Source organism: Nothoprocta perdicaria, unplaced genomic scaffold (genome assembly GCF_003342845.1).
Source record: "Nothoprocta perdicaria isolate Ctin4 unplaced genomic scaffold, notPer1 scaffold_17, whole genome shotgun sequence".
Classification (NCBI taxonomy): Eukaryota; Metazoa; Chordata; class Aves; order Tinamiformes; family Tinamidae; genus Nothoprocta; species Nothoprocta perdicaria.
This window is the reverse complement of record NW_020454871.1, coordinates 38,498-48,498: the sequence shown is the minus strand read 5'-3', so window position 1 is coordinate 48,498 and position 10,001 is coordinate 38,498. Positions and strand designations below refer to the sequence as shown.

The 10,001-nt window shown below is 47.9% G+C and overlaps 1 long non-coding RNA gene across 2 annotated transcripts; it reads right to left on the bottom strand.

Annotated features, from left to right (window-relative positions):
- Nucleotides 1-246: 246 nt before the first annotated feature.
- LOC112944539 lies at nt 247-4,898 on the bottom strand. Of its 2 annotated transcripts, none has more exons than XR_003248789.1 (5): nt 4,770-4,898; nt 2,954-3,084; nt 2,157-2,242; nt 1,678-1,797; nt 247-452 (listed from the first exon to the last, which is right to left on the bottom strand). It is a non-coding gene; the product is annotated as an uncharacterized LOC112944539 (long non-coding RNA). The 2 variants fall into 2 exon arrangements; XR_003248788.1 differs by having other exon boundaries at nt 247-371.
- Nucleotides 4,899-10,001: the final 5,103 nt, after the last annotated feature.

Genomic DNA, 10,001 nt, shown 5'->3' with positions numbered 1-10,001 from the left:
GTATTATAAACCAGAGTAGTTAGGTTAAAAATTGATATTTATGAAAAATTAATTCAGTTCCTAATGACTGGCATTTACGAGAAATCTATCACTACAGACACTAACTTTCTAACAAAAACAAGTGCAATTAAATCCGCTGGTGAAAATCCTTAATGATGCAATTGTCACAATCAGCTGCATGTAGAGAGGGTTACCTTAGTTTTAACAAAGCTATTAATCAAAACACTAGAACACCATTTCTATAAAGGATATTCCATTTCGGCTCTGGTATCACCGAGATGATGTGACAGCTCAATTAAGTCGTCCTCTTTGTTTTCATCAAACACTTTGAACTGAATATCAAGCTCTTCATTCTTGTTATCTTTCCAGTCCTATTTTTCAAGRCATAGTGTAAGTTAATTCCCCATTTTATTCTTAAAGCAACATTTCTTCCCACTTCAAAGATGACATCACTGCAAAATATAACACATTTCCTTCTGAGCAGAAAATACAGGCTTTATAAAGAAAGTTGTAACTGGTTTTCTGATCTTAAAATGCTTTATCATTACAAAAGTTACTGTATAAAGCAGAAAATATTCCTCTGCTTTGTAAATTAATTCCCAATGGAATCAATAATCTGGTATCAATACTGATTAAAAATTAAGAATAAACAAACGGCAAGGGAGCACTTGTTGTTTTTAATTGATAATACAGCTTTCATGAAATATTAAATAATTAACTTTACTGACTAGAGATAGAATTCCACACAATAGCCTTCCTTTTTTTTTTTTTTTTTTTTTAGAAATTAGATTTTTGTGATCACTATATCTTAATTGCTTTTAAACTTCAAGTATTTGGATGTTAGCACATTCCGTTTTCTACTATGAATCATTACAGCACAGTTTATTTGCCCCTCTTCACCAYACTATTATAGCATACAAAACCTAGCAGTGCTGCAATTTAAAACATTACCAAATCTCAACTGCTAGCTGAGAACAACAATAACTATTTGCAGTTAAACAGAATAAAAGTAGATCTGGACTGATAGTTTTAGGCCTGACCTCTCCAAGCCCCAGGCTGTCACTGGCACTGCTTTCAACACCACCTGGTTACCTTCAAAAACTACAGACTGTATACAGCTATTGATCACAATTAACTAATAAACTACTTAGAGGCAATATATTTTTTCAGCCCACAACATTAAAATTCATTTCTTAGGCGCACTTTGAGATCAAGATCTTCTGGAGAAGTATCAAGGGCATTGATCAACTACAAATGGGCTACCTATAATCAAAAATATAGGCATTTTTAATTTTAAAAAATGGAATGAAAATAAATAYTTAATGTCTTTGACTATTTCAGTCTACTCTAGTTATATATATATAAAAAAAAGAYGTAAAGAGATGGACATTGCCATAAGAAAACCCCACACACTTCAGGAGATGAGCAGGACAGCTTCACACAACCTAACAGCTACAGCACAGGCAATCGCCTGCTGGTCACATAAATCCCTGTATGGTATGTCCAGGTTTTGCAACACAAACCCACAGAGAAATAACTACAGTGCTACCAAATTTATCATGTCTCACATATATAAAAATATATTTTAAAATATCTGGCTTGAGCTACTGTAAGCAATATCAAATAATGTTTCACTTTTGTATTGCAAGTGTTTCTGCAATTTCAAAATTGTATTACCTGTAAAAAGCCCAGCTTTATTACATAAAGTTATTCCCATGACCCATTTCTGTATTACTTCTCTCTCATTTCTTCCCCCAGAGTGTTCTCCAGTTCGAATGAAACTTGTTTCTGCTGCAACTGAAAAAAAATAAATAAAAATAAAATTCAAACAAAACCAAAAAGACACCCCAAACAGAAATCACCAGGGGTACCTTCTACTCTTGCACAGCATCTTGCAAAACGCCTGAAGTCTCAGGCTACAAGCTAATGTTTTAATCAGGTGCACATTTCAACTCAGTTATTTTAAAACATGCAACAATATAAACAAAGGGGATAGGGGTATGGGGGGGCATGATAAATTAAATAAGCACTAAATGGTCACTGGGCACGGTAGGTCAGAGGCGAGACTTGACATGCTGGAACAAGGCATGATAAGCAGCAGGGGGTGGCAGGGTGACACCTTCCCTACCTGATAACGCTGTCACGAGGCCACTTACCAGCAGCAATGAAGCATGATGCTCTCAGCAATGCCCAGGAACTGCCCACCACCAGCTCCTGCATCCAGGGTTTGTTCTGCGGAGCCCTGAAAGAATCCAGAAGGAAGCCCAGGTGACTCTACACCTTCCCTCCAGCAGCTCTACCAAATACCCTTAACAYTGTCATTATGGAGACTTACTCCTGAATTGAATTTTTAAGTTGTTCCTCCAATTGTACAAGTCAGATGAACTTCATGATTTATACTAACATATAGATTAAAATCGAATACAATTACTTTAGCAAACCCTTTTCAGATCTGCCAGCTTGTATGTATTGCAATGCTCTCACATCATATCCAAATAAAGAGCTACTATCAGAGGAGGGCTGAGAAGCACTAACAGACAAACCCAGACAAGCCAAGAGAAAAGGAGGAGTTCCAGATTGCCGTAACTCTGGTTATATTCATTCCTGTAACAACCAACAAAAYGAAGAAAAATAACTGAAGTTCTGCAAATCTATATTCACTACTCTGCTCAGCATGAATCCTTTATATTATTTTTCATCCAAAATTACGTAATGATAAAAAACCAAAAYATGACCTATATATACAAGTTATAAGTAACAGTGAAAAACACAYCCGCTTTAGTCATTTCCTAACTTCTTGTGGCTTTAAGGTCCAATTAAAATGACCTTAACCAAATGAAATTGTTAATTGCTTCAGTAAGGGTCATCACTTTCTTTTCCACGTTACCTCTAGATTTGGACAGGGATTAGGGAAAAAAAAAAAAAAAGGTTTTTATTAGCCATTATTTCTTACCTCTAAAGACATGCAATTGATACAGAAAAGGTGAAGTCGTCTTTTAACACATTCAGCATTTTTAAGCTGTTCCTTCACATACAAACTTGGGCCATCAGAAATCGYGGTATAACATATATTATACTGGCTACCTGTAAAATAAATATATATAAAAAAATAAAGTGCATGCTCATCCTAACTTGAACATTCATCACCCAAGTGCTTAAACACTAAGCGAGCATCACATTTGACTCGCACATCGTTGGGTTTCACTCTAATTGCCTTTTGCATTGCCCAGATAGCACTAGTTTTGCTTGTGGAGCTTCCTGCATGCTAAGGCGAGGCTCAGTTCTGTCTTACAAGTACTCCGGGAAGTTTAATTACCACAAGCAGACAAGCTTATCACTGTATCTATCATCTCATCTAAGCAGTATCAATCTCAATTAGCACTAAAAGCTAAAGCATTAGGATAAACACCAGCACCAAGTAGGCTCTGCTCTACCACACTGGAATTCTAGTGCCTGCTGTAACACTGATATAATTTTCAGTAAAATGAATGATTTTCCTGAAGGGGTCAAGTTCACATCTCAGTTACATCTGCACCTTGGCCCAACTTCACCTATCGGAGTACCTGGATTTTGACCTAGTGAGACTCAGGGTCTTCTCAAGGACAAGGCTCCTTCTTCAGTTCATTGCCTGCTCACACACATGGTGGGAGCAACCCAGGACTCCCCTACACTGAGTTCCTGTTGGAAACACTGCCCGACCTCCGTATTTGAGCTGTACGATAAAAACTGTAACCTGCTGCCTGGCGCAGGCTTATGGCACATTAGTCACAATCCAAGCCTTGAGCTCTCAAGTTGGGTTTCCAAGCAGAAATATCTCCTGTTAACCCCCAAAGTCACATTAAGTGGCTACAACCCAAACTGTTAGCTCCTCCAGTCCTAGGCCACAGTCCCGAGGTAGGTTTATGTTCTCAGAAGCCTGTGTGATCCTTCCCGCTGAAAGAGCTGCTCCCATTAATGAGGAGAAATTCCCAGGATTTCGAGTCGTTTCCGGGCGTCCCTGCAAGCACCCCACAGGGCCGCCCGGCCTCGGAGCCTCCCGCAAGCGCCCCAAGGTCCAAGGAAGACCAAGGAGGAAAACGACTGATTTCATTTCCTATAGGGATGTTCTTTCTGAGGAAAGACCTATGACACAGCAACGCCTGCCCAAGTCCTTGCACCTCCCCTTTTAGCCATCAACATTTAACACTCCCCCCATAAAGCGTAAGATCTTCTTATGGAGGATCCCCTCTGGGAGGATTCCCTAAGGGAGGATCCCTTAAGCTTCCCTCCACTGTTTAAATATCCCTATTCSTAAATATCCTCATTGCTACCCCTCCTGCTGCCTGAACAGCTCCAAAACTGCTCTGCCGCAGCATTTCATGGAACTTACAGCTATGGAAAACCGAGCACCTGCCACGCTGCCACTTCATCGTTATTTGTGCAATTTTTATCTCAGTTTTGCATCTAGCAGTAATTTCTCAATAATGTTAGCAATAAAAATGCCAGATTTTTTATATATATATATATATATATATATATATATGGTAATCTTGATGGCGCTGTACAGAGCTTCCTGGGTTAATATTTCCATTTTTAACAACTTTCTATGCGCCAGGACTGGATTAGATTCTGTGAATATAATATATATTTTTATTACAATGCTTGGATTTCCTTCCATCATTAAAGAACTGCGTGCCATCTATACAGAGAGAGAGAAAAAAACCCCAAACCTGCAGCTGAACACTATTTCTGAGTTTTCAAATCTACATTTGACATTGCACATGCCTTACCATTTTTGACATCTTTCTGATTCAAAGTCAAATCCCAGTAGTTWGTTGAATTAGTATTCCAGTTCTTAGTAACGCTTAAATTTTCACTCCTTTTGTACCATCTCTGCTRCTTTCGAGCTGTGCTTCGCTGCGTTACCTGTAGCTGCCCAGCAGTGCTCCCCACACTGCACTCTGTCACTGCGTGCAGTTTTGCAGAAGGCAACAGAGAAGAAAAGGGAGTTATTTTTTCAGGAAATGGGGGAGYACATAGCTGTGCTCCAAGGCTGTTGCAGGACTTGCCTTTTGCTTTGCTCCGCAGAGCTCCCTACAGATCAGTAGCTGACTTGCATAGTTGGTAAAGCTGTTGTAGCTCCCCGTGCTGTTTAGGGATGCCTTTCAATGCTCTTCTCTCATCACACCGTTTAGACAAAGGCCTTTGCTGTGGGTATGCACCAAAAGCTTCACAGAGCAAYGCCAAAGCCTCTCTGCTGCTTCTCAGCAAGGCTTGTGTCCTAACTGTGGCATTGTAATAAACATGTTTGTTCACTAAGGCTACTGAAAGATTTTGTTAAGCAACCACATGTTGTTCATTATATGGAATGGGGTGAGACAGAGGGCACTGAGGAGGGCAGTCTGCCTTCCTCCAAAAACGACCACCAGAAGGCGGATCACGACCACCTAGCGACAGCCGGCACAAGCGCATCCTGATTAGGCAACGTCAACAACACAGCGCAGCCTCATCACAATCTTCGAGAACCTTCTAGAAAGACCACCAAGGGCAGAGCTTGGACTCTATAAATACTGARAMTTTGGGGACTGAGGGCGGGGTGTGAGAGTGATTGCATCCAGGCTGTCACCCTTTGTATCCAGCTTACTTTAATAAAATGTAGATGAGAAATTGGCTTGCCTCATCTATAACAGCATGAGCACTGGGCAGCACTTGCCCTCCCCGTGCCATGTTGTCCAGGCTGCCTCTGACCTCCAGCGAAGCCAACTTTACCYCTCCTTATAGACGCCCTTCCTGTCTATCTTCCTTCCCCTGGGCAGCAGCACAGCCTAYGCAGCTGCTGCAGACCATTCTGCTCAGCCAAGCAGCTGGGCATTGCTCCATAGGGCCCAGCGAGACCCATGGAGGCCTCATGGGAGCACCTGAGCTCATGCTGGCTCCCCGGGCACCGCACACAGGCCTCAGCTCCTGGGATCACATTACTTGAGGAGATCAAAGGTCCTGCTACAGCTATAGATAATCCGGAGAAAGAGGCAGGCAGAGGAATTCACATCCTCTTGCAGGCTTTATCTGGCTCCAAAATGGATAAGCCTAAATACCCAAGTGTATTTCCCCTCCCTCRCCTCCATCCTCTAGTCCAGGAGACGAGATAATCTGGCATCTGACTGAGGCGGAATGGCAAAATTTAGGAACAGGTGCAGGAAACACTTGATGTCTCAGAGGCAGGGAGGGGAATAGGGAGTCTGCAGCCTAAACTGTCCTCCTTCAGCAGGCCCTCACCTTAGCCACAGGGAGGAGAAACGTCTCCTGCCACAGAGGCCCCCAGCCGCTGCCCACAGAGGCGGCCTGTGCTCCCTTCAGGCAGGATTGACCCCTCTGCAGTCTGTGTCAGTGCCCTCTGGCCTAAGCCCAGCTCCTGGCTTAAGGGCTGTCCTTGACCACTGCTGTCTGCAGTCCAGCCAAGGCAATRTGCCTGCTGTGCCAGGAGCTGCCTCGCTCAGACACCAGCACAGCCCCACCATCCCCGTGGAGATGCACACCGTGAGCAGAGCCTGCTGGGGCTGCCCAAACACCTGCACGCACCACGTAGCTCACGGACCGTCGCCAGTGYTGGAGCTGCTCGCAGGCCGTATTTGTGCACGTGACCCTGGGGGCTCTCTGGGCTTTTCTGCAGCTTCCGCGAGCCTCCGTGTGCATGTGTTGATGGAGCCCTCCAGGGTTTTGTGTGACTGACACTTTCCTACATGCGCATGTGGACCCGAGGATCCCTCGGGGATTTCGTTCAGTCTATCCATGTCACTGCATGCACATAGCCCTGGGGGCGCTTTGGGATTTTGTGCCACCTTGCCGTGCCTCCATGCACAAGTGGCCTTGAGGGCCCTCCACTCTTTCACGTAGCCTCCCCTGGCCTTTGTGCGCATGTGGCCCCAGGTTCCTCCCAGCTTTTGTGCAGCCTCCCTGAGCACTTGACTCCCGGGGCCTTACGGACTTTTGTGCAGCCTCCTCGGACCTCCATGCCCTAAGCCTAAGCTAGGGTTTAGGACTAAAGGGATAGGCTTAAGGTTAAAGGGCTTGAGGCCAAAGGTCTTCTGTCATAAGGGCTTAGCGCTATGTTTACAGTGCTGAGGGATAGAGGTTTAGGGCCAAAAGGGCTAAGACTAAGTGGCTTCTTAATACTACAGGGGTGTTGAGAGGCTTATTCTGTTTTTTGGTGACAAGAGGAGTTAGCATGTGCTATTTCTTTTGTGTCGATTATGCACATTTTCACTTTTGAGTGCATGATTGGTTCTCTTGCTTATACCTGTCCTTAGCTAGAGGAGCATGCGTGCTTCCTGCTCATGGTGGCACCAGCAGAGGTGTGGAGGGAGCATGGAGCATGGCAGTGGTGTGTGTCCCACTGTGCCAGCCACCGTGGAGGCACGCGGAGGACCCCCGTGAACCCACAGAGAGGGTCCCTACATTGTGCCACCTTGTGCTGTGCGGTTGCACTGCGTTGCTGCATTGTGCCGTGGCGTATCGTGCAGTGCACTGAGCTGTGCTGGAGCGGTGCGGTGCGCTGTGCTGCTGTGGCGGGGTGCCTTGTGCCACTGCGGTGTGCTGCGCTGCACCGTGCTGCTTTGCCTGGACAGGGCTCTATGCTGCCTTGGCGGGGTGGAGCGGAGCGCCGTACTCCTGGGCTTTGGAGCGCCGTGCTCCTGTCCTTTGGAGCACCATGCTCCTGGGCTTTGGAGCACTGTGCTGCAGTGCTTTGGAGCACCCTGCTCTGGTGCTGTGGATCACCGTGCTGCTGTCCTTTGGAGCGCCGTGCTCCTCTCCCTTGGAGCACCCTGCTCCTGCGCTTTGCAGCGCCCTGCTCTGGAGCCGTGGCGCGGAGCGGCGCGAAGCAGCGCAGCGCAGAGCAAAGCAGAGCAGCACAGAGCAGAGCAAAGCAGCGCAGCGCAGAGCAGAGCACTGCGTGCGCCAGGCCCAGCAGAGGCAGCTCGCAGCGCACCGCGCTGGCGCCTGATGGTGACAAGCAGTGCGGTGCGGGCGCCGAGTCCCGAGCGTGGCCCCGTGTTCGCCCGGAGTGGCGCCAACTGCCGCCGCTCCTCAGCCTGCTGGTGGCCCTGCGAGCCGGGCGGGGACACGGGCTGCTCCATGGGCAGGGACCCGGGCAGGCCGGCCTGCCGGGGGCAGCTGGGTCTGTCACCACGTRGCTCTGCGCAACTCGCAGGGCCGTGGGGAGGGAGAGGAGATGGGATGGGTGGGATGGCCRTGCAGGGTCCCGGGGGTGAGAGCTGTGCCAGGAGCAGCGCCTGGCGCTGTGGGACGGGAGCTCTGTGCCCGCCTGTGCTTCCTGAGGTGCCTGGCGGCTGTGTGGGGCCGGCTGCCAGCTCGGTCCCCACTACAGCCTGGAGGTGGGTGGCTGCTCTGGGGAGCTGTCCTGGGAAGCCTGCACACTGGCATTAGTTCCTGTTAGCTTGTGTCCTCCCTTGCTGGACAGGTAACGGCTAACAGGAGATCCCGTTCCCATCTTGGCCTTGTTACAGATTTTGTGTTTGTTGATWATCCAGCTGCTCAGCTGGAACCTGAGGCTGGACCTCTAGCTTTTCCCGAGGGTACTCCATTTTTACCTTCTGGAAGGAAGAAGACCTTTCTTTGCACTCTTTTCCTCATGTGAAATGGTACCTAGTACTTCCTCTTCAGGTTGTCCAAGGGCTTTAGGGCTGCAGGAAGACCTCAGGGCTGAGTTGTGAAGCATTTCTTGGCTTTGTGAGCTGCCTGCCAGGTGGCAGGGAAAAGGTCCTCCTTGATCCTCCCCAGCGTTGAGAACTCTGGCCTACATCTATGTGTCATCATGCCCATCTCTTCCATTCATTACAACTACTTTGGGAAGAATTGGTAGTCTTTTCTACAGAAAACTATTTTCTGCTTCCAAAGCGCGCTGTGGAGGCAGCAGATATAGTTTACAAGTTGTGTGAGCTCTGGGGTGCCCTTCACCCTGGCAGCTCCATGGCTGCTTAAATGTCTGCCCACCCCACGTGAATACCAGGGCCTGCTTTTGCAGCCTGCTTAGATTTGTGGCCACATGGGACCTTCAGAGGTGTCCACAGAAGACCCAGGAGTGGAAGGGTGCCAAGACAAGTGCCTTGGTGGAATGAAACGCTCCCTGCTCCTTCACTAGCACTGAAATCTGAAGAAGCAAAGGGTGAGTGGTGATGACAGCTCTGCTCATCCCTTTGGTTACAGATGGGGATGTAGATGATGATAATGTCAGTTCTCATCTGGATGCCAGATTAGAGTCTTGGAGGAATCATACAGGGGAGGTGTGATTACTTGCCCACTGTTTTGGTTTCCCTGAAAGAAGCAGAAATACCGAGGCCCTCACAAAGCAGCATGTTCCACGTCATGGAGGCAGATTAACAACCAACATACATGTCAGTAGAGGTCATGCATGCAATGTTGACATTCAGGAGGCCCCAGGCCCAGAGCACCTTCCGCTCTCCAGCCTCTCTCCTCATCCTCATGCTCCTGTCAAGGAGGGCACCTGCAGAAAGCTCTTTGGCTGCCATGGTCTGCAGCAAGAGGGAGCCAAACATGGAAGAGATTTAGACAGGAAGCACCACACTTAGGAGAACAGCAAGAATCCCAGACAAAGTGGATGAAAGGACATCACCTTTAGGACCTGCAGGTCCCGATTCACCAGCAGTGAGCAGGACTTGGGCCAGCAATATCCCTCTTGCAAACCCTGTAGGCGTCGTCACCGTCTGCAGGGAGGGCACAGGGCCCCATTCCCATTCCAAGGGCGCTTGTGAATAGCAGCATTCCGCAGGGGGCCCAGGCAGTGCCGCCTGCCCCTTTCCCACTGAACATCCGCCGTTCGGGAGGCCCCGCGAGCGACTCGCCCTGCTGGCCCAGCTGCCTCCGGCCACCTCTGCGTCCCACCCTGGTGTCCYGACACATTGCACAGGAGGCCACCAACGCTGGGGACGTTTCCTGAGCCTCACGTCCCCACAGGATGCTCCCAAACCTCCTTCCAAGCCCCC